Source organism: Podarcis raffonei, chromosome 2 (genome assembly GCF_027172205.1).
Source record: "Podarcis raffonei isolate rPodRaf1 chromosome 2, rPodRaf1.pri, whole genome shotgun sequence".
In the NCBI taxonomy this organism is placed as follows: Eukaryota; Metazoa; Chordata; class Lepidosauria; order Squamata; family Lacertidae; genus Podarcis; species Podarcis raffonei.
In genome coordinates, this window is record NC_070603.1 from 69,192,640 (window position 1) to 69,218,142 (window position 25,503).

Consider the following 25,503-nt stretch of genomic DNA (forward strand, 5'->3'; position numbering starts at 1 on the left):
TATTTCTGGCTTGATTTTGATAAGAGTGGGAACTCTGGCCTGTTTTGCATCCGACCTCTACTGTATGGCTGCTGCAAAGCCCCCCCTCTGCGGCTGCTTCTTACGAAGCATGGGTCACATGTCAAAGTGCCACTCAGTTGGACTGGCCCAGGCACCATAGGCACCACACGTGCCAGGAATCACCCCCTGATCAGGGCTGCAGGTGCCTGGGACTTTTACATATTTCTAAAAGATTTCAAGGACCAGCCACAAGGAAGCTGCTTTGTGATGGCAATCGCACCTCACAGGGACTTCCTGATGACAGTGACTGCAGCAGTGGGTCTTGGGTAACTCAGACACTGTCAGTTTTGGAGTTGTTTGGCACTGGGATTCTCAGGGATTCCTCCAGGCAGGAAAGAGGTGGAGGTGGGTGAGGGAGAGAGCAGCTTTCTGTAAACCTCTTCATGGCTGACATGTCCTCCCACCCCTTTGATGCTCCTGGCTTCAGCCTGGCTGGTGGGCACAGTTCCAGTTCCACCAGCCAGGACCTCCTGCCAGATCAGCTTGGCCCAGGTGTGGTGGATGGAGCTTGCTGCTCATGCAGAGCCAGTGACACAAGCAGTGCATGGATCTTGCAGAATGAGGTTCAGCCTGCCCAGTGCTCAGTGCGTAAAAGGACTTGGGGGAACCCAAAGGACCAGGAAGAGGCCCCAGAAGTAGAAAGATTTTAGATCTTTCTCAATTTTTTCAAAGGAAGACCTGTGTGTTTGTGTGTGTGTGTGTGTGTGTGTGTGTGTAACAGAAGCAAGGAACTTGTTGGGAGGTGCTCACGTCGGCAGCTGGGTAACCCCTGTAAGCAATGTCTTGCACCTCTCTGTTCTGTTTATGTCCAATTTTGCAGAGTGTTCGTCGCCTAAGTAAGTCTTTTAAAAAATAGTAATAGTCCAGATATTGTTTTTCAATCTCACCCAGTTATGACTTCCTAACCTACCTCTACTCATTGGGGTGGTGGCATCAAGTTGATGAAATCTTATGTAGAGAAGATCCACTTTTGCACAGAGCATGATTGCAACACTGTTTACAAAGAATTAGGAAATGAGTTATCAAGTTCTTTTCTTTTTGCAAAGGCATATAATAGCGTTTACAAATAGCATTAGAGAAACCAACTGTCCTAGAGGCTACCAGTTACCAACCAGTGCAAGCTCATCCCACTTCCACTTTATGGGACTGGAATATCCAGAAACCAGCTTGCCCTAATACTGCCCTGATATATCCCAACAGTGTCATCAGGTGTAGTCTCTTTAGCTCCAGTACATAAGGAACCAAGGACCTACCATCAATATCCTGTGTGAAATGAAAGCCTTGGAGATAGCAGAAATGTTGCCCGTGGACTGCTTCTCTCCTTTTGCATGAGGATCATGCCCAGTGCAGAGTCAGGTCCCCTCCTGGGTTCTCTCCTAGTTCTGGGAGTGTTTGTTCTGCAGAGATCAGTAACCTGGCTTTTGTTTGCTTCGTAAACCATCTAATGCCTTTCTCATTGATGTACAAACAAGAAATCAGTCTAGAGGTCAGCACAGTGGGGACTAGATGTCAGGACTCCTGGGTTCTTTCTCTGGACATGGATGGATGAAAATAAAGAGGGGAAGGTCTCTTTCTTACCTTTGGCCATTTTCTGTTATGTGGCTTACTTTCTTTGCTTAGGTTGGGAACGGGTTGTGCACTGGATCTAACTGTGTGTGATTTTGTGTGTGGCTTCTGACTCATTGTGGGGAGAGCATACATGTTTCTGGAGTTTTATAAAGCTGAACTTCTTGCTTTGGGGCACTTAATTTCCCTGATGTATCCAACTAAAAATCACTTGCCCAATGATTGGCTAAGATTTGTCTCAGTCAACAGGGAGGTTAACATTTTTATCGGGTAAGCCACAAAATGCTGAGATTTAGACATTAGTTTTAGGTCCTGTGGCTCCTGGCCAACTGGTGTCCTCTGATACTGCCCCTTCCCATGAGCAGGCACCTACTTTCATCTCAACCTCCCTCCCCAACTTGAGTTTCCTTCTCCAAAGGAGCACAGGTGATCCCACAAAGGTACCTCATTTCAAATAAATTCGTCCAGAGCCAACATGTCTCAGCAGTGAAAATTGCCAGTCCTTGTTGGCTGGCCCAGCTAGCCTTTCCTAACCTCACTTCCCAGTGGTCTAGAGACACCAGCCACAGCTTGCCAGGCCTAGCCTGTCTTTGGCTGCTAACTCACTGGAGCTCAGCCCAGGTAGAATTGGTGCTTGACAACTCCAGCTGGCATATCCCAGTTTTCTAGTATTTGCCCAGCTGGATAGCCATCAATATTGCATTCCAGTGTCATTAACAATAATGAATCGGACTTCCTTCCTGACAGTATGTATCTCAGGATATATCTTCTCAACTGTCGTGCAGATTTCACTCCAGGTGCTCTACAAATGATCTGTCTTGGGGTTGGTATTATTGTGGGGCGGTGTGGAATTGGCTGCATGAACGTGGAAAGGCATATATTGGCTAGTGACCATGTCATCATTAATGATTAGCAACACTACTCCATTCCTCATGCCATACAATAGTTGTAAGTACATTTAAACGCACCCTTTAGAGAAGGGATACTTACAATTGTATAGTAGCAGTGAAAAGCCCTCACTCTGGGCCTGTGAAGTGGCAAAGAGCAGCATGGCAAAAAAAACCAACAACCTAATTCCACATATACATTCACAGAGTCTGAACTGGTGGTGACTGAACAGGAAGGAGAACCAGGTTGTAGTGAATAGCTCAATGGCGATATTGTGCATCAGTGTGCATCAGCTGTGGAAAAAGTGAATTCTGTGCTAAAGGATCGTTAGGAAAGGGATTGCAAACACACACACACACACACACACACAATCTGCCAATATCATAATGCCTTTACTGTATACAAATCTCTGGTGTTACTGCACTTGCAATACCGTGAACAGTTCTGTTTGCCTAACCTCAAAAGGGATAGTGTAGAACTGGAAAAGGTTCAGAAGAGAGCAACCAAAATGATCAAAGGGATGGAGCAACTCCCCTTTGTAGAAAGGTAGATTTGGATCTTTCTACTTTAGAGTAAGAGGTGACATGATAGAGGTATGTAGAATCATGCATGGTGTGGACAAAGTGGACAGGGAGAAAGGAGAAGTTTTTTGCCATCGCTCCCAATACTATGACTTGGGGCCATCCAATGAAACTGAGTGGTGGAAGATTCAGGATAGACGAAAGAGTACTATGACCCACAAGAGAGCAATGGCCATAGACTTGGATGGTCGTTTTTTTTTTAAAGAAATATTTATTGAAGTTTTACAAAAACATAAATACAAGAACACATAATAAAAGAAAAAAGAAAAATAAAGATACAACATACAAAAGCAAAGAAAAAATAAGAAAAATTAAAAACAATTCCATTTTTCATAACTTAAAACTCATTTGCTTGTTTCTTTGACCTCCTCACACCTCCCCTTCTTGTATTCCCATTTAAATAATCAAATCAGCAAATCCTTACCCTCTTTCATTTATCTTAACTTTATATCTTAACATTTTATAACTCTATATTTTCATCCATTATCAATTCATTTTTGCATATTCTTATTAACTTTGTTGCTAGTTCCACTTATTTTTAATCCAACATCATTTTAACATTCACTAATTTTACAATGTTTCTGCAGATAATCTTTAAATTTCTTCCAATCTTCTTCCACCAACTCTTCTCCCAGGTCTCGGATTCTGCCAGTCATTTCCGCCAATTCCATAAAGTCCATCACTTTCATCTGCCACTTTTCCAGGGTGGGTAGATCTTGTGTCTTCCAATACTTTGCAATAAGTATTCTTGCTGCTGTTGTTGCATACATAAAGAACGTTCTATCCTTCTTTGGCACCAATTGGCCAACTATGCCCAGGAGAAAGGCCTCTGGCTTCTTCAGAAAGGTATATTTAAATACCTTTTTCATTTCATTATAGATCATCTCCCAGAAAGCCTTAATCTTTGGGCACGTCCACCAAAGGTGAAAGAATGTACCTTCATTCTCTTTACATTTCCAACATTTATTATCGGGCAGATGATATATTTTTGCAAGCTTGACTGGTGTCATGTACCACCTATATATCATTTTCATAATATTCTCTCTCAAGGCATTACATGCCGTAAATTTCATACCGGTGGTCCACAACTGTTCCCAGTCAGCAAACATAATGTTATGACCAATGTCTTGTGCCCATTTAATCATAGCAGATTTAACCGTTTCATCCTGCGTATTCCATTTTAACAGCAAGTTATACATTCTTGAAAGTATCTTAGTTTTGGGATCTAACAGTTCTGTTTCCAATTTTGATTTTTCCACCTGGAAGCCAATTTTTTTATCCAAGTTATAGGCCTCTCTTATTTGATAATAATGCAGCCAATCTCGCACTTTATCTTTTAATTTCTCAAAACTCTGCAATTTCAATTTGTCTCCATCTTGTTCCAATATTTCCCAATATTTCGGCCATTTGGCCTCCATATTGAGCTTTTTCTGAGCCTTGGCTTCCATTGGTGACAACCACCTTGGGGTTTTATTTTCCAGTAAGTCTTTGTATCTTATCCAGACATTAAACAATGCTTTCCTGACAATATGGTTTTTAAATGCTTTATGTGCTTTAACCTTGTCGTACCACAAATATGCATGCCACCCAAAAACATTGTTGAAACCTTCTAGGTCCAAAATGTCTGTGTTCTCAAGAAGGAGCCAGTCTTTCAACCAGCAGAATGCTGTTGATTCATAGTAAAGTTTAAAGTCTGGCAGGGCAAATCCACCTCTTTCCTTTGCATCAGTTAGTATTTTAAATTTTATTCTGGGCTTCTTGGCCTGCCAGACAAATCTAGAAATATCTTTCTGCCACTTCTTGAAACAGTCCATCTTGTCCAGAATTTGCAATGACTGAAACAGAAATAACATTTTTGGCAATACATTCATCTTTATAGCTGCAATTCGACCCAACAAGGAAAGCTTCAAATTTGACCATATTTCCAAATCTTTTTTCACTTCTGTCCAACATTTCTCATAATTATCTTTAAATAAATTTAAATTCTTAGCAGTCATATTAACCCCCAAGTATTTTACTTTCTTAACTAATGTTAAACCTGTCTCCTTCTGAAACCTCTCTTTCTCAATTGGTGTAAAATTTTTCTCTAAAACTTTGGTTTTTAGCTTATTCAACTTAAATCCTGCCACATGACCAAATTCTTGAATCAGTTCTAATACTCTTTTCGTACTAGATTCTGGCTCCTGTAACGTCAAAACTAGGTCATCTGCAAAAGCTTTCAATTTATATTGTTTGGCTCCGACCTGAATACCTTTAATCAGACGGTCCCTTCTAATCATATTTAGGAGAACCTCCAGGACCGAAATAAAAAGCAATGGGGAAATTGGGCAGCCTTGTCGTGTCCCTTTCTCTATCTTAAATTCCTCTGTCATCACATTATTGACTATTAACTTAACCTTTTGTTCTGAGTAAATTGCACTTATACCATTTTCAAACCCTTGACCCACCCCCATTCCCTGAAGATTTTTCTTCATAAAATTCCAAGAAATATTGTCAAAGGCTTTTTCCGCATCTATAAAAATTAAAACTGTTTTGGTATTAATGTTCACTTGCAACTTCTCCAAAATGTTAATTATATTCCTCGTGTTGTCAGACAAGTGTCTACCTGGGAGAAAGCCAGCTTGGTCCTTATGTATCTCTTCAACTAGTACCTTTTTTAATCTATTAGCCAAAATATCAGCAAAAATTTTGTAATCCACATTGAGCAGGGATATGGGGCGGTAGTTCCTAAATTGTGTCTTTTCAGGCTCAGTTTCATACTGACATAGACCAGTTTTTAAAAACAAATGGATTACAAAAAATCTCTCAAGAAAACAAGATAATGCTGAACCACAAAATTACAGAACAGGAGGTAGAAGGTGCCATTCAGAATATGCAGTTGGGTAAATCTCCAGGGCCGGATGGCTTAACCTCAAAATACTATAGATCTTTGAAAGATTGGTTAATTCAGCCACTAAAGGAGGTTTGTAATGAAATTTTGGAGGGGAAAAAGGCGCCAGAGTCGTGGAAGGAAGCTTACATTACACTTATACCGAAGACTTGGATGGTTTTAAAAGAGGATTAGACAAATTCATGGAGGACATCAAAAACAACTATCCACAATGGCTCTGTTCCACCTCCACTGTCAGAGGCAGCATGTCTCTGAGTACTAATTGTTGAGAATCACTAGTGCGGAGAACCCTGCTGCACTTTGGTCCTGCTTGTGGGCTTCCCATAGGCACCTGGTTGGGCACTGTGGGAACAGGTTGCTGCTGTGGGTCCTTCTCTTGATTCAGCAGGGCTGTTCATATGATCCAGATGGTACTACTCTTTCTTTCTGCACTCCAGTGATTCGGTTACTTGTTCTTTAGTAAGGTCCCGTCCCCCGCCATCTCCTTGATTATGTTAGAAAGGGATATGATGTGGTTGAGTCTGAATCGTAACAAGCCACAAACGTCCACTCAAAATGCAAAACTTTTAATTCTCTAGGTTTATAGATTGTTCACAAGAAAGCTCAAGGTATCCTTGTGTGCTGTTCTCTGTTTCTTACATACCGTACTCTAGATTTTGTGGGTAAGCCTTTGGGAGGTGGGAAATCAAGTGTGGATTTCTACCTCTATTAAAGGTAGGAAATGGGTGTATTTCTTGCCTCTTCCAGTCCTAGAATGCTATGCTTAATATAAATTATGCAAAGCAGTAATATGTATGCAATAATATGTATGCAAATACCTTTAATTAACATAACTTGCTCAATTGGCATATTTTCTTCTTAACCAAATATTTGAGTATTAGGAGAATTTACAGTTCTTTTGGCAGAGAGTGGTGGAATGGCTGGATGGAATGCATGCATGGGTGGCAATAGGAGAGCAAAGATGAAGGGCACAAAGGTGGACCAGGAGGCTAGGAAGAGCCACCCAAACTTGCTCCCCTAAGAAGTGTAGCCTTCTGGAGATAAGTGCTCCAACGCAGAAATTTATTATGGGTGCAGGAAACCTGGCACTCCCATGGGTTGGCATGTTCTCTTGAGCACATTGATCTTTTCTCTCTACTGAAATTAGTGGGGCAACCTGTGCTTATTCGAGTTCTCTGTGTGCATCATATCTCCAGGCTGTGGCTCAGTGGCAAAGCATCTGCTTTGCATGCAGAAGGTCCCAGGTTCAATCCCCAGCTTCTCAAGGTATAACTGGGAGAGACTTTCCACCTGAAATCCTGCAGAAGAGCCACTGCTCTGTAAGCAATACTGAGCTAGATTGACAATAGTCTGACTAGGTCTAAGGCAGCTTCTTGTGGTCTGGATGGGTATTTCTGGATATTCTCTATGAGAACTAGACACACGTTTTAGGGGGGGAAAGCTAAATTATGCACCTGATGCCATACATACTTCTGTCCATGCATAACTAATGATGTTGATGATGATGGAGTCATATTTATAGTGGATCACAAACTGCATGTGCCAGAAAGTGTCATGTGCGATTGCACTGACTGCTAGAGCACCAAGCCTTAGATAATATCACTTCACTTGGCACCGGATAGGTTGCAGCTGGAGGATGGTATGTCCAGTTTCAGTCACCAGATTTTAAGAATGCTGCAAAGAAACTGGAGGGAGTTCAAAGAAGGGTAGCTAAGATGATAAATGGTTTGGAATGCGAGACGTATGGGGAAAGGTTGAAGGAATTGGGGATGTTCAGCTTAGAGAAAAGAAGATTAAGAACATGATAACAGTCTTCAAATATTTAAAAGCCTGCTACAAAGAAAATGGGAAACAGTTGTTTTCCCTCACGACAGAGCAGGACAGCAGAAAATGGCTTTAAGATGCAGGGAGGAAGATTTGAGTCAAATAGTAGGGGAAATGTCTAAGTTGGGCAATTGAGTACTCCCGAGGAAATAACAGAACATTAAGTCCCTATGTAGGGAAGTCATGGAACTGCTTTCATTTGTGATTTATAGAAAGTGGCTAGATAAACACCAATCAAATATGATATATTGGATTTAGATTGCCAATTGTGGCTGATTTCCCCCCCAAGAATAACAACTAACACCCTTATTCTGAAAGATCACAGCTCCATTAAGCTTAATGGATGTGCCTTAAGTTATTCCAGAACACCTCTATGCATCTCTTAGGAAAGAAACCCAGAACTCCACATGCCTCCTCCTTTTTTAGACTCGCATCTGGCAAGTGTAAAATACGCTCTCCTTCGTTGTGACAGGTGGAGCATAGACTGAGTCAAACAGTAGGCTGATCCTTGAGGTTCTTTGCAGCCCATTGAGTCTGTGAAGCTGTATGTAGGAGCCCACCTCTCCCCAAAAGTGTTTGTGAAGCTGGTGGGGAGAAGGGAATCTCCAAGGCCTTCTTTCCTTGTCAGATCAGTTGTAGGGAAGGGGAAGCATAACACTTTCCATCTGGTATTGAAGGTGGTGCTGCAGTTTAGCAGATACCAAATGCTGGACCTCCCCTTCTCCAGCTTCATAGGTCACATAAGAGGTAATTTGTGTATTCAAGAGGAAAAGAAGGTTGGTCCATGTGCATTGCCTCAAAAAGATGGTCTATTTGTAACAGACTGTGCGAGGCCTGCCTCAAAATAAGGCTGCCTCATATGCCCCAATATTCATCATCTTTTCTAAAACATCTTCCAATGTGCTTATACTTAACCCCTCTAGGTTACCAGCTGATTAGAAAAAGGTTTGTTCTTGTACCTTCAGGAGCAGCTTGATCTGCAGAAATCAGGAGAAGCGAGGAGGTGCTTTTTGATGGTACAGAAATAAGCACCATCACCCTAATGCCTGTAGATGAAGCTGATGTTAAAGGCAGAGGAACACAGGATGGTAAAAAAAGTTGATAACCTTATCCCCCCACCATTGCCTATGGCTTTTCTACCTGCCACAGCAGGTGAGCACATCTCAGACAAGACTATTTCCCAGCCTTGGAAGTTTGCTTTGTTTCTTGATCCCTGCAGAAATATGTAAATCTGCAATATGTGCAGATATGGTGCCTCAATATAGCATTTTAATCACATCTGAGAAGACAATTGGGGATGGGGAAGAAAAGTGCAAAACACAGAGCTGCCTTTTTTGGCAGGGGATAACCTGCTGCAGCGTAAACACTGGATGCATCTTTAATTTGGCAGCAGTTAAATGAGTCAGTGGCTGGATGCAAGAGCAGAAGAAGCCCTTCAGAACAAACTCATGTCCAACTGTGTTTTTTCTTTAGGAAAGTAAGGTGAAGATATTTCCTAAGCATCCTCTTGGGGCTTCAGTGCTGAGGGATGACAGGAAAAAAGGTAAAGCATATGAGCTTGCTAGGTGAAGCCACTGAGTGACTGAAGCTTACAGGGGTCTCCTTGGGCCAATCTGTATTCCTTATCAGCCCAGCCTACCTCACAAGGTTGTTATGTGGATACAAAGAGAGTAACCACTAGGCCACCTTGAAGGAAGAGATGGCTCAAAATGGAATACATAAGTAAATAGAACAATAGAGCAACTTTTTGTTGTTGAGTCGTGTCCGACTCTTCGTGACCCCATGGACCAGAGCACGCCAGGCACTCCTGTCTTCACTGCCTCCCGCAGTTTGGTCAAACTCATGCTGGTAGCTTCGAGAACACTGTCCAACCACCTCGTCCTCTGTCGTCCCCTTCTCCTTGTGCCCTCCACCTTTCCCAACATCAGGGTCTTTTCCAGGGAGCCTTCTCTTCTCATGAGGTGGCCAAAGTACTGGAGCCTCAGCTTCAGGATCTGTCCTTCCAGTGAGCACTCAGAGCTGATTTCCTTAAGAATGGAGAGGTTTGATCTTCTTGCAGTCCATGGGACTCTCAAGCGTCTCATCCAGTACCATAATTCAAAAGCATCAATTCTTCAGCGATCAGCCTTTTTATGGTCCAGCTCTCACTTCCATACATCACTACTGGGAAACTTTAGTTAGGCCAAATTACCCGTCAGGAGTGGGGGCAGCAGGGCTTTCTTGTGATAGTCAAAATTTGGCATTTACTGTATTTTTTAAATATAATGTCACTTGCACACATCTTACACATTCATTTTAAACGCAATGTTTATAAAGGCAAGCTTTGGGCGGCGGGGGTGTGATATGCAGTTTGTCTCACATATAAAATAAAACGTATGCTGTAACACATACGTTGCTCAGACATCACTGTCATTCAAAATAGAACGGTTTTCGCGTAGATGGAAGAACACACACACATTGCACTTTTTAAAAATATAATCCTAGAGACTCGCGAGCCAGGTTAGGATCCCGCGGAGCCACCGTGGGGGCGGAGCCCTCGCATTTCCAACCTCCTCCCCTCCCGGGTGACTTGGCCAACCCCTTCCCCCACCCACAGCCTTTTCGCTCTGCAGGGTTAACACCAAAGTTTCCTCGTTTAGGAAGCGCCATCAGAAGCAATTATTGCTTTAATTACCTGCTGTCGGCGCGGGCCGGGGAGGTTGTAAAGTGCGCTAAAATCTTTCATTGTAATGGAGTGCCAGCCCCGCGGCGGGAACTCGATTTATAAGGCTCCAGATGGTATCTTTAACTCCGCCGTGAAAACCCGCAGATTCTTAAAGGGGCCCCCGGGAGTGGGCGGGCCCGATCCGGGGGGCGAGGAGGGAGGGAAGGTGGCGGGTCCGGCAGAGTTAGCCAGAGGCGTAGCTCGGGGCGGGGGGGTAGAGGCAGGGGGCGCTGGGCGCCACACCGCAGGGGATGGCGCTTACCTCGGGGCCTGCAGCGCGCCCCAGTCACGCGTCTCTCCTGGGAGTGACGCGGTGGCTCGGGCGCCTGTAGGCTCTACGTTGCCCGAAAAAGCAACGAGGGCCTGCAGACAGGGCGCCGGAGCGGAGCACGGCTCGGGTTCTGGGATTCTGGCGCGCCCTGCCCCGTCCCATCCCGCGGGCACCTTGCCCCACGTCCTGTGCGCGCCGAAGCGGCTACCAGCTACGCCGCTGGAGTTAGCGGCATCGGGGTAAGAAGAGCCAGGCTGGAGCTGGGGGTGGGGAGGGGATGGGAAAGCGGGAGGGAATCCCGTTGCATTACGCTGACCAATGCTTTAACTTCTAACCTAGAGAGAAGGCTGCTTCAAAGCCTTTCTCCGCAACCCCTAATAAAAGCCTGCAGCCTGGTTATTTATTGGTAAGGTAAATAAATGCACCGCAAGTTTTCAGAGTTGATTCCCCTGATTTATTCTTTCGCCGGTATCCATCCAAATAAAGGGTTATAAATGCTTGTGAATCTTGGTCTCAGTTATGCCCCATAGTCAGCGCTTCTTCTCCACCCAAACATGCCAAGCGCAGCCAGCTGTCAAAAGTAGGAAGGTGAGGTGCAGGCCCCAAAATGTTCACATTCAAGAGTGTGTGGAAAAGGCAGAGAGAGATTTCTAGAAGCCAGCCGTCGGGGAGCTTCTGCTGCCCAGAAATGGGAAGGAAGGGAAATGATCAAGGTCATACTGATCAAAGCAGGAGGGGTGCCAGAGAGAAGGAAGTTTGGGGTATTTGGCCAGGAAGAGGAGCACAGGCCCCATAAGTAAGTGTTGCTGTGAGGTGAGGAGGTGCACCTCCCCATCAAGGATGAAGGGGTGAATGAACTACACTGGGAACAAGGGTGCGAGGAAACCAGTAGTACTTCCTATTCAAAGAAGAGGCCGCTAGAGGTAGCAGTGAGGGGAACTGCTGAGGAGGAAGCAGATCCGGCCTCCAAGGAGTGCTGCTGCAGTTGCCAGTGCCACCTTGACAGCAGGAGCGGGTAATGCCTTCCATGGAGGCCAGATCTTCTGCCCCTGTGGATCCTGCCTCATCTTGACTTATGGGTGGGCAAGCCCTGGGTATAGCATCCAAGGTTCAGTCCCAAGCATCTCCAGGTGGGGCTGAGAGATCCATCTGATATTTTGTGGAGAGCTGCTGCCAATCATAGTCAACCTGTGGGTCCCCAGATGTTGTTGGACTAAAACTCCCATCATCCCTGAGCTCTGGCCTTGCTAGCTAGGGGCGATGGGAGTTGTAGTTCAACAACATCTGGGGACCCACAGGTTGAGAAAGGCTGGCTGAGCTAGATGGACCAATGGACTGATTCATTAAAGGCAGAACCTATACTCCTAATGTAGTTTATACTTCACTGAAGGCTCAAAAGGCACTCTGGGCTACTATTTCTGTGCTGGGAAACGCAAAAAAGGTGGCCTTTGTTCCTCCTAGGAGGTGGTAGGAACTGGGGGTGTGAGTGGAGTAGGACATGGGGTCACCCCAACAAGGAAACCTGTTACATTCCCTGCTTTCCATCCTTGGGCATAGCCAGGATTTTTCTAGGGGGCAGGCCTTTTGTTGGGGGGGGGCAGAACCTCAGTTAGCTATGGATTTCTGTTGATTTAGAGGGGGCAGCTGCCCCCCTGGCTATGCCCATGTTTCCATCCCCAGAGAGTCTCCCCACACCCATAGGGTTTCCTATCTGGTTACTGAGTGATGTGAGGTTGGAGGGGTGGTGAATAAGCCTGCCCACCACTTAAGGCCTTGGTGTGCTGCAAGGGAAGTCAGTGTTTTGTTACTCAAGTGGATCGGTCTCACTTTATATTAATGAACAAGACAGTCAGGCACTGGGTATAACTTCCTAAGATCACTAGGTAAATTGCACTACAGAAACAGCTAACCATTTTTTTCTACCTATGGCCTTTTGTAGAATAAACGAAGGGGGGTTTCAGGCCATTGCTGGACATATGAAAATGACCTTTGCAAATTTGGAAATGAACAGCTGAAATGCATTGTTTAAACTATGTGTCCAACTACAGGATACTCTTTTATTCTATGCTTTCTTGAACCAAAGCCATGAAACAGATAAAATGACACATATTAGTAGTCCAACATCTAGTCCAACACATCCTTTTGGAAGGACACATAATTCTTCCTCAAGCAGCTCCTTTCCTTTCCCATCTGAGTTTTGTGGTTGAATATTCTTACACTAATGAAACTTGATATGAACTGGATCTACTGGAAGAAAGGTACTGTATAGCTCAGCAGCTTGCATATTGCCACATCAACATACTGTAGAGTATTTTATGTGGCATCGATTCTGCATCTTATTCTCTGATTCTCTGAGACTAACAGAGCAATCAGCAACAATACCAGTCATAGTATTATGTCACCAGTAGCATAAACAACCACTTTGCATCATACTGTCAAGTTGTGAGTTGCACAGTTCAGGCTCTATGTTCTCTCTCCTGCCACCACATTTGGAGGCTGGCCCAGTGCCTATCTGGAATCTCGGCCATGGATCTTGGATTCTTTGGTGCATTCCATTGGAGGCACTATTGATTTATTGCTTGTGAATCACTATTGTCAAAGAACAATGGCATCTTATCTTATCCATTCTTTATAAACAGGTGTCCACAGATCTTTCTAGCTGTAAACTCCACTTACTGAGAAATCTTGGACTGTACTTCAAAGTCAGAGGCAATGTTATTTGTCTACCTTTAGATTTTAATTAATAACGAGCTGAACCCCTCAGGGCTGTTTCAAGCCTTATTTTTTGCCAGCAGAAAAGGACTTTGTGATGGAGGTGGAGGAGGTGGATGCTGAGAACATAAGTCTTCATAATGTCATAGTAGTAAGGCACGCATCTGAAAAAACGGATGTTTATGCGATGTGCAGGTTTTCTTTTTGTTTTTTAGTCATATGAATTTATTCTCTCTGCTGGAATTTTTTATTGCAAGTTGTTCTTTTATTATATTGGTATTTTATGACATTGTATTTTAATTGTATTTTCTCACTTTATGTTTGTGAGATACCCAGGGAACAATGTTATTGGGTGGTCTCTTATACATACAGTAAATAAATCAAATCAATTAAGCTGCAAGCCAGATCTGGGGTGCTTCTGTTTGTAGACCTACCTTACAGTGTTGTTGTGGAAGCAAGCAGGATAAAGACAGTATAGTGCTTGTGCAAACTAGAAGTCCTTAAATAGGAGCAGTGGCATAGGTCATTTGTTCGAACCACAGATTATATCTAAAGCAACAAGTTAATCTCCAGGAAACAATCATAATGTGTAATAACTAAAACTGCAGTTCCTTCCTTAAAGCTATTATACATCATAATGCTGAAACAATAAAAATGATAACCACAAATACAGTCAACAAAATTTAAACTGAAAGGCATCAAGTTACAATTTTCCACATACTGTGCCTTTGCTTTAGGTGCAGCAGCAAATGCCACCCAATAAACAATTTTCTGATCCACAGCAATAAGCAGCTACTTGATTATTTGAATCCCTGCCAGATGCTGCTTGCCTTTTTTTTAAAAAAAAACAAACCCAAACAACCAGCCTCCCAACTAAAACAGGAGTAGCAGGCTTTGTAAGATCTGCTAGTTCTATGTCAGTTTGACATTTAACTGCTTGAACATTACAAAATCTCATGCCCACTTTCCCCCATTCTCTATGTCCAGATGAGAGTGGGGAAAGCTACTAGCTGGAGAAATGGATATAGAAGTCCACATACCTGGTTGTTGTTTTTTAAATTAAAATGGTAGCAGCAGGGTATGACTGTACAATGCCTTACTCTAATAATAGATTGGCCTCAAGGCTTAATTTGTGCCAAGGCCAGAATCTATTTCTAACCCTAGGATCCAAGAATACACAAAACAATTAGAAAGCAGTCTGATTCTGAGCATGTGCAGTGCGCCAAACCCTAATCTGTCCTCACATTCTTAGGCTTGAGGACCAAGGTGGGGACTTTCTTTCCAAAAAGCAAGCACCCGCATCATAAGAGCCTAGGATAATTTTAAAATAAACCCACATTTAAAGTGAGGGAAGGCCTGGAAGACACTGGGATGGGGAGGACATCATCCTCTTCATACATTTTGCTTCGGTGTAGAGAAACTTCCTGGCATTCAGAGAGGCACGGGCCTCCAAAACCAGACTACAGCAATGGACATAATGACTCGAAGTACACTTGAAAGCGTTCACACGGCCTTCCAAAACCCAGCTCCAGTTTCCACGTAGAGAAGCGCGGTAGGAAGCAGGCCCGGCCCGGCAGGCCCCGTTCCCGGGCAGGGCGCCCTCGCTGGCTTCCCGCCCGGAGCAGGGCCGCGTTTTCCTGCCACTCCATCACCCTTCCGCAGCTCGACACTCCGGCGCGCTAAGAGATTCCCGCGCGCTTGTTAGGGGGCAATTAATTAAAAGCGTCTGGCCCGCGGGGCTGTCCCCGCGAGGGCGCTGGCGGGAGAGGAAGAAAGCGACCGGGGAAGGGCGGGAGGAGGGGGGTGGGCGCTGCGTGTCAGCTCCCCGCTTCTGGTCCCGCGGGAGGCTGCGGCTGCGCTAATGGGCTTCCCAGCTCCAATGTCTCCGCTTCCTTCTACCTGTCTGTGCGCATCGCATCAGCCCGTCTCCCCAGGTCACAGGGGTGGGGAGGGGAGGAGCGGCTGCTTTTCTTCTCTCCCCCCTCCCCTCGCTTCCTGCAGGTGGCAGCGGGATCTTGCTGAGCCTCCAGTTCCCGGCGTGACTCCGCCTCGCGAATGTTTTGGGAATGGACCTGGCCAGCAGGGGCCACCCTCTCAGTAATTCAGCAAAAGGGGGAGCCGGCAGAGAAGCCCCGGAAGCATCTTCGGAGCGAGTTTCTCCTCAGTTCGTGGCCCCCCCCCCACGTTCAGCGGCCACGGCCTGCATGAGGAGGGCTCGTCTTAGGGGTGACCCGGGTGTCAGGATGCATGCGAGAGGCCCCAGAGGAACCGAGTGGACCCGCCTGGGCAGGAAAGGAAAGGGGAAAGAGGAGCGTGAACGGCAGGCGGGCAGAAGCGCCTTCGCCCTCATCTCCTGAGCAGCAGGCTTTTCTCTCCGAAGCGGCGGCGGAGCTTAGAGTCTACGAACTGCAGGGACTGGGGAAGAGGCAGGCAGCTGCAGCGCGCGGCGGCTCCGGGGCCTCCCTCGTGGCTCACGCCGGAGAAAGCCACGTGCCAACATGGCGCTGAGCGGCCACGTGCGCGTCTAGACGGTGGGCCATTTGTTATCGGTGGTACAGAGGGAGGAAGAGCGAGTTAGGAAAGTGCGCCTGGTGGAAATCATTTGAACTAGATTCGGGCTCATCCTCCAGTGAAGGACGACTCTCCGTTTAAACGCAAGACGAGCTTGAGAGGGGAAGCGGGGCGATTCAAGGACGCCAGACAGGGCGAGCCTCAGGAGGACGCAGCCAGGCAATTGCTTCCACTTCAGAGGGGAGAAAAGAACTTATCTTCGGCCTTGTCAGTATGCTCACCTTAGTTACCCAATTAAGCTGTGCTGAATGTTGGGCCCAGGCAGAGCTGAGTGAACAGGAAAGGGCCAAGCAGCATATTTGAGCCCTACAACCAGAAATTTGTGAGCCACGGGGAGGACTTTGGAAATATGGAGCCCTGAACGAGGACAAAAATTGACGCCTTCCCAAAAATATGTATTATTTTCACAATAGTTCCTTTATTTTAGTATTTTGCGCTGCTTTAAATCCAGTGCTGGTGGCTGTCGGGGACTAGGTAGAAGTCTAGGGCAGCTTTTTCACTGTGGGGGAGCAAGTGCAAAGAGCTTTGCCAGTCCACTAGTATGGAGCAAAGAATCTGAGAGAGAGCCTGATGGGAGATGGAGCTGAGGAAACATTGGCAGACAGGAACAGAAAGGGATGATGTATCAGGAAAACAATCAAATTTGGGGGAGTAGGGGCACCAAAGGATTAGCTATCATTTATATCCCCATTTTATCCTCACTACAATTTTATAATATATAGTCCCTGAGCCACATCACCAAAATGACAAATTCTTACCATATGAGATGGAAAATACTGAATGTAATTTTGGTAAGGAAATAGGTAGTAGACTTAATCACAAATTATATACATCCATCCCATTTCCCCCCAGTATAAAAAGAAAGGTCAATGCTGTAGAGGCAAGTCAGTGACAGGAGAAGGAGATGGGAGGAATTCAGTAATCTGGGAGTGAAACCTCAAGCACCTCTCACTAAGACATGGGAACAGGAGCAAACTACAGTGGTACCTCAGGTTACATACGCTTCAGGTTACAGACTCCACTAACCCAGAAATCATGCTTCAGGTTAAGAACTTTGCTTCAGAATGAGAACAGAAATTGTGCTCCGGCAGCAGCAGAAGGCCCCATTAGCTAAAGTGGTGCTTCAGGTTAAGAACAGTTTCAGGTTAAGAACAGACCTCCGGAACGAATTAAGTACTTAACCCGAGGTACCACTGTAGTCTCTTGCAGGAAACAACTGTCTGGGTATGGCTGTGGGAACATCATCAGGGCTCACAGAGCCTGGTGAGGTGACCCAAGGAGTCCAGTGGTTCCAGGAAGTAGTACACAGAATAGATTTTAACATTTCAGCTTGGTGAAACTTAAGACTGGTGCCAACCTCAAACCTTGCATAACCATTAAGTTTCCTCTAGTGCTAAGATCCTGTCTGTATTCCACAGAATAAAAGTAAGAGTTTTTGTTTGTTCAGGCACGCTAGTACATGCTTTAGTACTTTCCAAGTAGAGAGCAGGAGTCAAGATTTATCTTGCCTGAGGTGCCTATAGGACAAAGAATATGATTGTAACCACCACTCTATGTAAGACTTAAGTGGCTAATGCACTTGCCTACTTGATAATGTTTTGTGTTACGACAGCCATGTGTGTAATTCATGCTTCACTTGGCAGTTAGCTGGAATTTGTTTACCTGTTCCCTGTCTCCCAGAATCTTTTTGTCACACACCCATATATTCTTGGTTTCCCCTAGCTCTCCTTGTGTCCTCGCTGTTCCCCTATTAATATCTAACTTGGTGGTCTTTTATGCTGTTCTACATCCTTCTGAGACATCCTTGTGGCTTTCCCAATTCTCCCTCTCAAACATTAGGTGTACTAGTATTGAGGGGACTCTAATCAAGATCTCTGTAACAGAATACTCTATAGCCCATTTATTAGTTTCCTTCTTGTTACAGAAGCACAGCTTTGGATTGGAGTGGTTACACAAGAACATAGCAAGTGGTTATGCTGAATCAGACCATTGTCCATCTAGCTCAGTATTGCCTACACGGAATGGCAGCAGCTCCCCACGGTATCAAGCTGAGAATATCTACCTGGAGATGTTGGGGATTTATTCTGGGACCTTCACCATACAAATCAAATGTTCTGCCACTGAGCTATGGCTGTTTTGTCAACAGCCAGCTCGTTTCATCAAAAATTTTCAGAGTTTTTCAGACAGTTTAGATGCCATACATCATTGGTTCACGGTCTTGCTTCCTTCCACCTCACCTGCTCTCTGGTTTGGCCAGGCAATGTGCAGTCCACCAGGGGAACCCATTTCAGGAAGATCAACACAGATGGTGAACCTCACCTGTGGACAGCTCACTTCATCCATCCACTGTTGGCTGCTAGTAACTGGTGTTTGCTTGGTTCTGTGTTTTAGTGATGAACTGCAAACAGCTTGAACCAAGCTCCATAGAGGCATGGCTTGGAAGCCTCTTTTTCTGCTGCTCAGCCAGCATGCCTGAGCCATAACCTAGAGGGACATCCCCTCTGTGTGTTCTTGGCTGGGCTTACTGTGTATGTCCAGTTGGCTGCTTCCTTTGTCACTGGAGCTGTCATGTGCTGGGGATCTAGAGGTCTCAGCAAGCCACTTAGAGGACAATGGCCCAATCACATAGATACAGTGTGGAGCCTGAACACTGCCAGACCATATGTGCCTGTTGGGGACAATAGCCCTCCAGTTAATATCCCTGCCAGACGGGCCTCTCCTTTCAGAGAAAATGTTTCATCTCCCTTTATCAACAAATTCAGAGCATAACTGAAAGGGCTGGAGTCTAAAATAAAGATTGCACCAAAGAGAGCACACTTGGAATGTGGCAGCTGGCTTCTCCGCCAGCTGAGACTTCACTTGTGTGGGCAGAGGCCAAAAGAGCCCCAGTTAAATGCACCATGAGCCAGCGACCCATAGCTAGAGTAATGAGAGCCATATCAGCACCATGGACAGGTCAGTATGCAATTCCTAGTTTAAAGCAGCTTTCTATGAACAAGAGTCTGGGCATGCGAAATCCCTAGGCCAGGGGAAGGCAGAAGGTAGATAGAAACTGACTGGTAAAACTCTGGATGGTCTGAAGTAGATTGGCAAGGCTTTCAAACTCCCAATTTATTACACTGCTTAAATTAAGGAAGCCTGGGAAGGGGTTTGCCAGGAGTAGAATTTGTGTGTGTGGAAGTACCATAAGCTCAGTTCAATTCTGGTATTCAAAACCAATCACTTCGGCTCGGATTTAATTTTTTTCTAAGTGAATATATCTCTGGTTGGTGGATCTTGAGTTTCTAGAACACAGCAAAATAGATCTTCCCTTTTTCTAGGTGGAATAGGCGGCTTCCTAGGAAAATACAAGGATTCAGTGCTGAGTGCAGTCAGGGTTCAAAGCTGGTGCAGCTCGCCTGAAATTCACTGAAAACTAGAGGGCTGGCAGTAAGGCACCCTAGAAACCTTATTGAGCTCTTCGAAAGGAACTGTACTCTGTGAACACTTTCACACTCCACTGCCCATGGCAAGAGAGTGCCAAAAACCCTTTCCCCTGACTGGGGAAATCATAATCTTAAGCAGTCAAGGGTGATTTTGAGAGAGAGAACCAAGTGTTGCAGGATGTGTCATGAATGAAGTGTGAGAGTGAGCTGCTTCAAGCAAGGATTCCGGAAATGTTTTTTGGAAAAGAAGTCCAGTGGCCCAGGACACTCTTCTGTTCTGCATCTGCATGACCCCACTTTACATGGACAGAAATTTGGTGTTTGGTACACTAAATAGCATCCAGAGAATCTCTGTTTATATTTTAAAAGCATGTTTCTAGTCCTTAACAGACAAGAGATTTGCAAGTGTGGGAGTTATTTCGGAACCCTCAGAAATCAAGGGCTTTGTAGAATTCCCAGTCATCAGAATGCAAGGCCTTTCCATAGCTCCTTGGGATGGATAGAAACAAATAAATTATGCAAAGTAAGCAAATTGGTGCAGATTTGCTCAGCTTGCAAAACTGATATAGGATGCAAAAGTCAGCTTTACTTGACACAGAATTGGGGGCAATTTGGCACTGAATGTTGAACCCTTCTAATATACACAACCTTACCTATGAACTATATGGTAGAGTGATGAACCTTTTCTCCGTTTTGGCTGCAGTGTGTTACTACTTGGAAAACCTCCTGGGAAATTAAGAATAGCTACTGCTTTGCTTAGATGGCCTTGTGACACGGGCAATGTCCTTTCTTCCTGGGCTTGAGTGATGTCAGCTTGGGCACAAGAGAATAATAGGTTCCATTTGAGGGTTGAAGCTTTTCTCCACCCCCTCCATTCAGCTCCTCCAACCCATCCCAAAACAGGCTCCCAAGGCAGGGCTTCCTAGCATCTCCTTTTACCCAGCACATCAAAAGTGGCGTAAGAGGAGCTGTCTGTCCATTCATAAATGGAACATTCCCGCAGTGCTTAATTAGGCTCAGCAGCCGAGGCGAGCAGTGTGTTCCAGGCCTGATCTTTTGTTAACAAAGTCTGAGGGGACAGTAACTGTGGAGTGAGTGATGGCCACATGCCTTCAGACAGCGGAATTTAGAGATGCTGCAACTGCTGTCTACATCAGGGACAGGCTTTGGAGGGGCTAGAGAGGCAATTTGCTTTGGAACAGGTAAAGCGCCAGATTTGTAATTTTGCCTTTCTTTTAATGTCTCTGACTCCTCCTCAATGGACACACACAGAGAAATAGTCCTTAGCAAGCATGGTAACTGCAAACTGACTTGGGAAGTGGATAGGATTGGCTTCATAAATCTCTTCTGCCGATGATGCTATAAAAGGATGCATCACATGTTCAGGTCCCTCCCCCCCTCCCCACACACATGCACGCCAGTAGCTCCACAGCACTGGCAGAAGAAACAAAACACCACTCTGCTGTCTCGGCCACATCATAGTCCTATACTGAGCAATATTACCAGGGTCTTGCTTGCAGCAGAAAGGGCTTGATAAATGGTCTGTGTCAGAGTCGCTCAGCTCTGTGCGCTAACATTGTCACTGGAGTGGACACATTGGGCTCGTATGCTGATCTAACCCATCAGAGTAAAGCCCAACATGGTGTCAAGGCCTGTCTGCTCCCAGAAGCCTCACATGGCAAGATCCTCCCTCCCTGCTGGAGAAGTAGGAGGCTTGTTAGTCCATTGTTTAAGTGAAATCCCAGGAAGCTTGTTCTTGGTGAGCTCTGGCCACACATACTAAAACCCCTTTTGTGTTCTCAGACCAGAGGTAACAAGTTTGTTCACATTTTGCTGCATTTATAACTCTTTGGAGTTTCATTTCTGGCTTCTCCCTGGATGAACACTACCTGAGTTCTGGGCTCATGGGGAGAGGGAAGGAGTGAGGGACACATTCTGCTTGTTACAAGTTCCTTGCAGGTGAACTGGGACAGTCTTTTCATTCTCTACTGCTACTCCCCCTTAGATGAGAGGACAGGGCAGTACACTCTCCTGCTCTTTCTCAGATCAGTGGGAGAGTTGCTGCCTTGACTCCTCATGGCTTTTTTCTTTGTCTTGGTGGTGCTGGGCCCCTAGCCGAATAGTGTCCTGTAGCCCATGAGCATTATGCAGGTGGGACATACCTTTTGGGGCAAATCATCGTGCTTGCTGTGCCTACCGTAGTGGTCTTTGGAAAGTAAAGAGAACAACAGCTAGATTTTCAGTGCAGACTTTTATCAGGAGAGATCTGTTGACAACACTGGATGATGGATGGTGGGTTTATAGTAGTAAGGGATGAAACCCTCCCAGAATTCCACTTCTTAGGCACTCAGATGTGCCTCTGGAGTAACGGTATGTGTGCAGTATTTCAACCCTTGTTGCTAAAGATTATTTTCAGTTCTGGAGCACATGTTAACATAATAGCCCTGCTGGATGAGGTCAGTGATCTATCCAGTCCAGCATCCTTTTCTCAGTGGCCAACCGGATGCACCAGCAGGACCCAAGCGCATATCCTGCCCTCTTGCAGTTTTCATCCATTGGTATTCAGAAGTATCCTTCCTCTGACTGTAGGAGCAGAGTATAGCTATCATGGGTAGCAGCCTTACCCACCATGAATTTGTCTAATCCATGGGATCTGGAGAAGGGGATAGAGCGGTTGTAGTATCGTGGTTAAGAGCCTGAGCTGTGAACCAGGAAATCTCACCTATGGCAAACCACTCTAGCCCTTTTCATGCATTACTTGCAGGTAGAGGCATTACCACGATTACTCTAGAGTGGGTTTGTGCTTTTAGCCCTCCCTTGGTCAGTGTTGCCCATGGTTGTGAAAGTCTACCATGTGAGATCTTGCTCAAGTATGGGGCTCTGTTGATGTAAGGGTTGCTGAGGCAAATATATCTGAAGTGCTTTGGACTCTCCCAAGCACAAGCTGGTTGGTGCAGAGGAACTTTGTGGTGCCACTATTGGAAAGGTCCAACCACACAGGGGCAGCTGTGACACAAATGGGTATATGAAGAGTGAGTTGTAGATGGTTCTATTCTGCCCTATGCTGACAGCAGAAGGTCCTATCTTGAAAAGGCTTCCCTTCTCCAGGGATCAATGGGCTGCACATCTTCTTTAAGGGGCAGAGGACATTGTTCTGGGCTGTAGTGACTACTGTGTCAGGTTAATGTGCTTCTGGTTTGTTAAATCTCATGAGTACAGCTTGGTGGGATCCAGCTGGTGTAGAGTAATAAGCCAAAGCAGCCGCTGGGTCTGGAGCGCACACATTCATCACCCTTATCCATCCTCCCCCCCAACCCCTGGTCTCTTCCAAATGCTCAGCAGCTCTTTGAAAATTGGCTGCTGCACTGGCTGCAAGCGGGATGTTTCTGAGGATCTGTGGCATTGTGCCTCTTGTCAGAACTGTTGCTATGCGCTACCTTGATTCTGTCAGATCCCTCATTATTGTGACTGACAGCAAGCGATTGGCCTCTCCTGTCTTTCATTTGCCCCACTGCAGGGGGAGACATACACATGCCTACAAAAGCAGCGGCCACTCACCTGAAGGTGGGGTTAGTTCCAGAGGGTCTCAGTCTCTTTCTGCCATGATAGCTGCAGTTCTTTTGCTTTGCTAGCCAAAGCCTCTACGCTTCTATCAGATTAAGAATGTGTGTGTGTGTGCACATGTGTGCGTAAATGTTTGCTTAAGTGTGTGTGCGCCTGGCAGGACCCTCCCGCAGTGTGTAGCTGCAGATAATATTTGTGCCTCTCTCACAATGCATCCATTTCCCTAAATGAGCTCACACTCTGGATGGCAGTTCTCTCCCCCTGTCAGGGCTGTAATAATAACTAACTGGGCTGGGAAGAGGTGAGCTTTTTGATGCTTGTCTCCCTTGCTCAGATACATACATTACCATAGCCAGAAATAGCCATGTTAAGCAGCCCCTGAAGTGGCAGGATCTCCAGCAGTCTCTGGGGGTTCAATTCCTGAGCCATCAGGAGGGCATAGCAGAGGCCTGTTGAACCCAGATGTGCTTGGACAGTGTCTCTCCTGATTCTGAGACTGAAATTGCATCTTAGATGAGCATTACTACTACTACTACCACCCTATTATTATTATTTTCACTCATGAATCATTTCCCATGAGACAACCTGAAGCAATTTGATATATCTGTTAAAGCAACTGCATATATAAATACAATTTAAAAAGACATATATAAACGACAACACATACATAAAATCAATTCAAATCAGAAACAGATACCAATTGGGATAAATATCTCCATTCAGAAGGCTGGTTGAAAGAGGAACGTCCTTAGCAGTTGAGAAGGTACCTGTCTGATTTATAATGGGAAGGACACACTAAAGGCTTGATTCTGACATCATGTGGGACAGAACTGAAAGGATGGGTCATAGCCTCAGCGTAGGGCCACAATGCCCGTGGCTTGTTCTTTTCCTCCTAGAATTGGTGTGTTTGTGTGTGTTGGAGCAGCTTTATTGGCACCATGACATTAGGCTGTCAAACTTGAGATGATCTGGTTCAGATCTGAGCTGGGTCTTAACTGTAGCATGAGAGAGGCAAACAAGTCGGTCCTTTCTATGCCCCTGCAATGCAGCCGTCTACTTTCCAAAGTATCTGAGAGGCTGGCACAGATGCCTTGTCTTTCCCATTGTGCAATGGTGTGCAAAGGGGAGGGGGTGATGGATGATGCAAGTAGGATGGCAAGGATGGCAGACAATGGTGCATGCCTGATTGGATCCTGCCACCATCAATCCAGATTTTGTTCTGGAGCTAATCAGTGGGTCACCAGGCTACTAACCTAGGAACATGCACCAGGTCAACTGGTCTCTAAATACAGTGGTACCTTGGTTTATGAACTTAATCCATTCCGGAAGTCTGTTCTTAAACCAAAGTGTTCTTAAACCAAGGCATGCTTTCCCATAGCAGCGGGGGACTCACTTTACAAATGGAACACACTCAGCAGGAAGCGGAACATGTTCTGCTTCCAAGGCAGTGTTCACAAACCAATACACCTACTTCTGGGTTTGCAGCGTTCTTAATCCAAGTTGTTCATAAACTAAGCTGTTCTTAAACCAAGGTACCACTGTATCTCTACCACCAGAGCACCTGCATATAAGAAAGAGTCCCCACCACCACCACCACAAAGCTTTCTATCTGCACTATGCATTTAAAGTATCATACCACTTTAAATAGTCATGGCTTCCCCCCAAGAGTGCTGGGAACTGTGTTAAGGGTGCTGAGAGTTCTTAGGACATGCCTTTCCCCTTCAGAGTTACAATTCGCAGAGCTCCCCATAAAGAGGGATTGTCTATTAAACCATATTTGTAGCTCCGTGAGGGGAATCAGGGTACCAAGTACCAAGGCAAACAATGTACCATAAGGGTGGGCGGCAGAGAGCAGTCTTTGAGGGTGCAGAGCTGCAGTGAGCACTCTCTTCACTCATGATTTAAAAACAACAACATGAAAATTAATGTTTTCTTGGACTTGAAGTCTGGTGGGGAGGCATATGATTAAGCGACACCCCCCCCCCAGTTTTGTCCCAAACAGTGAGGGCCAGAAACCTCTTTTCTGCTGGAAGTGATGAGCACATTCAGGGGATGCCAAGAGCTAGCATCCTACAAATAACAAATGCCAGTCAGCATCTCCATGAAGTTGCCAGAAGAGGCAGCTGTGAGACTCTCAGACACCCACCCGCTTCACTGGGCTCAGCACCCTGGAACCATCAGCAGTAAACGCATTTGGGCCATGCTGTTCCCCTTGCTCACCGCTACAAAACGCATAAATGAAATGGGCTGAATACAGAGCAAACAGCAGTGTTGACGCTACACTCCTGGTGCTCATCAAAGTGCTATAAGTGGAATCATGTGCTTTCCTAGGGAAGGTTTGTTTGGGGGAAATGAGTTCTTTAAGAGCAGGGATAGTCAACAAGGTGCCCTTGAGATGTTATTGAACTCTAGTTCCTATCAGCCCCAGCCAGCAGCAAATCATCAAA

General features: G+C 45.5%; 1 protein-coding gene across 2 annotated transcripts in view; it reads left to right on the plus strand.

Annotated features, from left to right (window-relative positions):
- UNC5A (unc-5 netrin receptor A) overlaps positions 1-25,503 on the plus strand; it is a 90,144-nt gene that overhangs the window by 18,489 nt on the left and 46,152 nt on the right. The gene's annotated exons all lie outside the window — the stretch shown is intronic.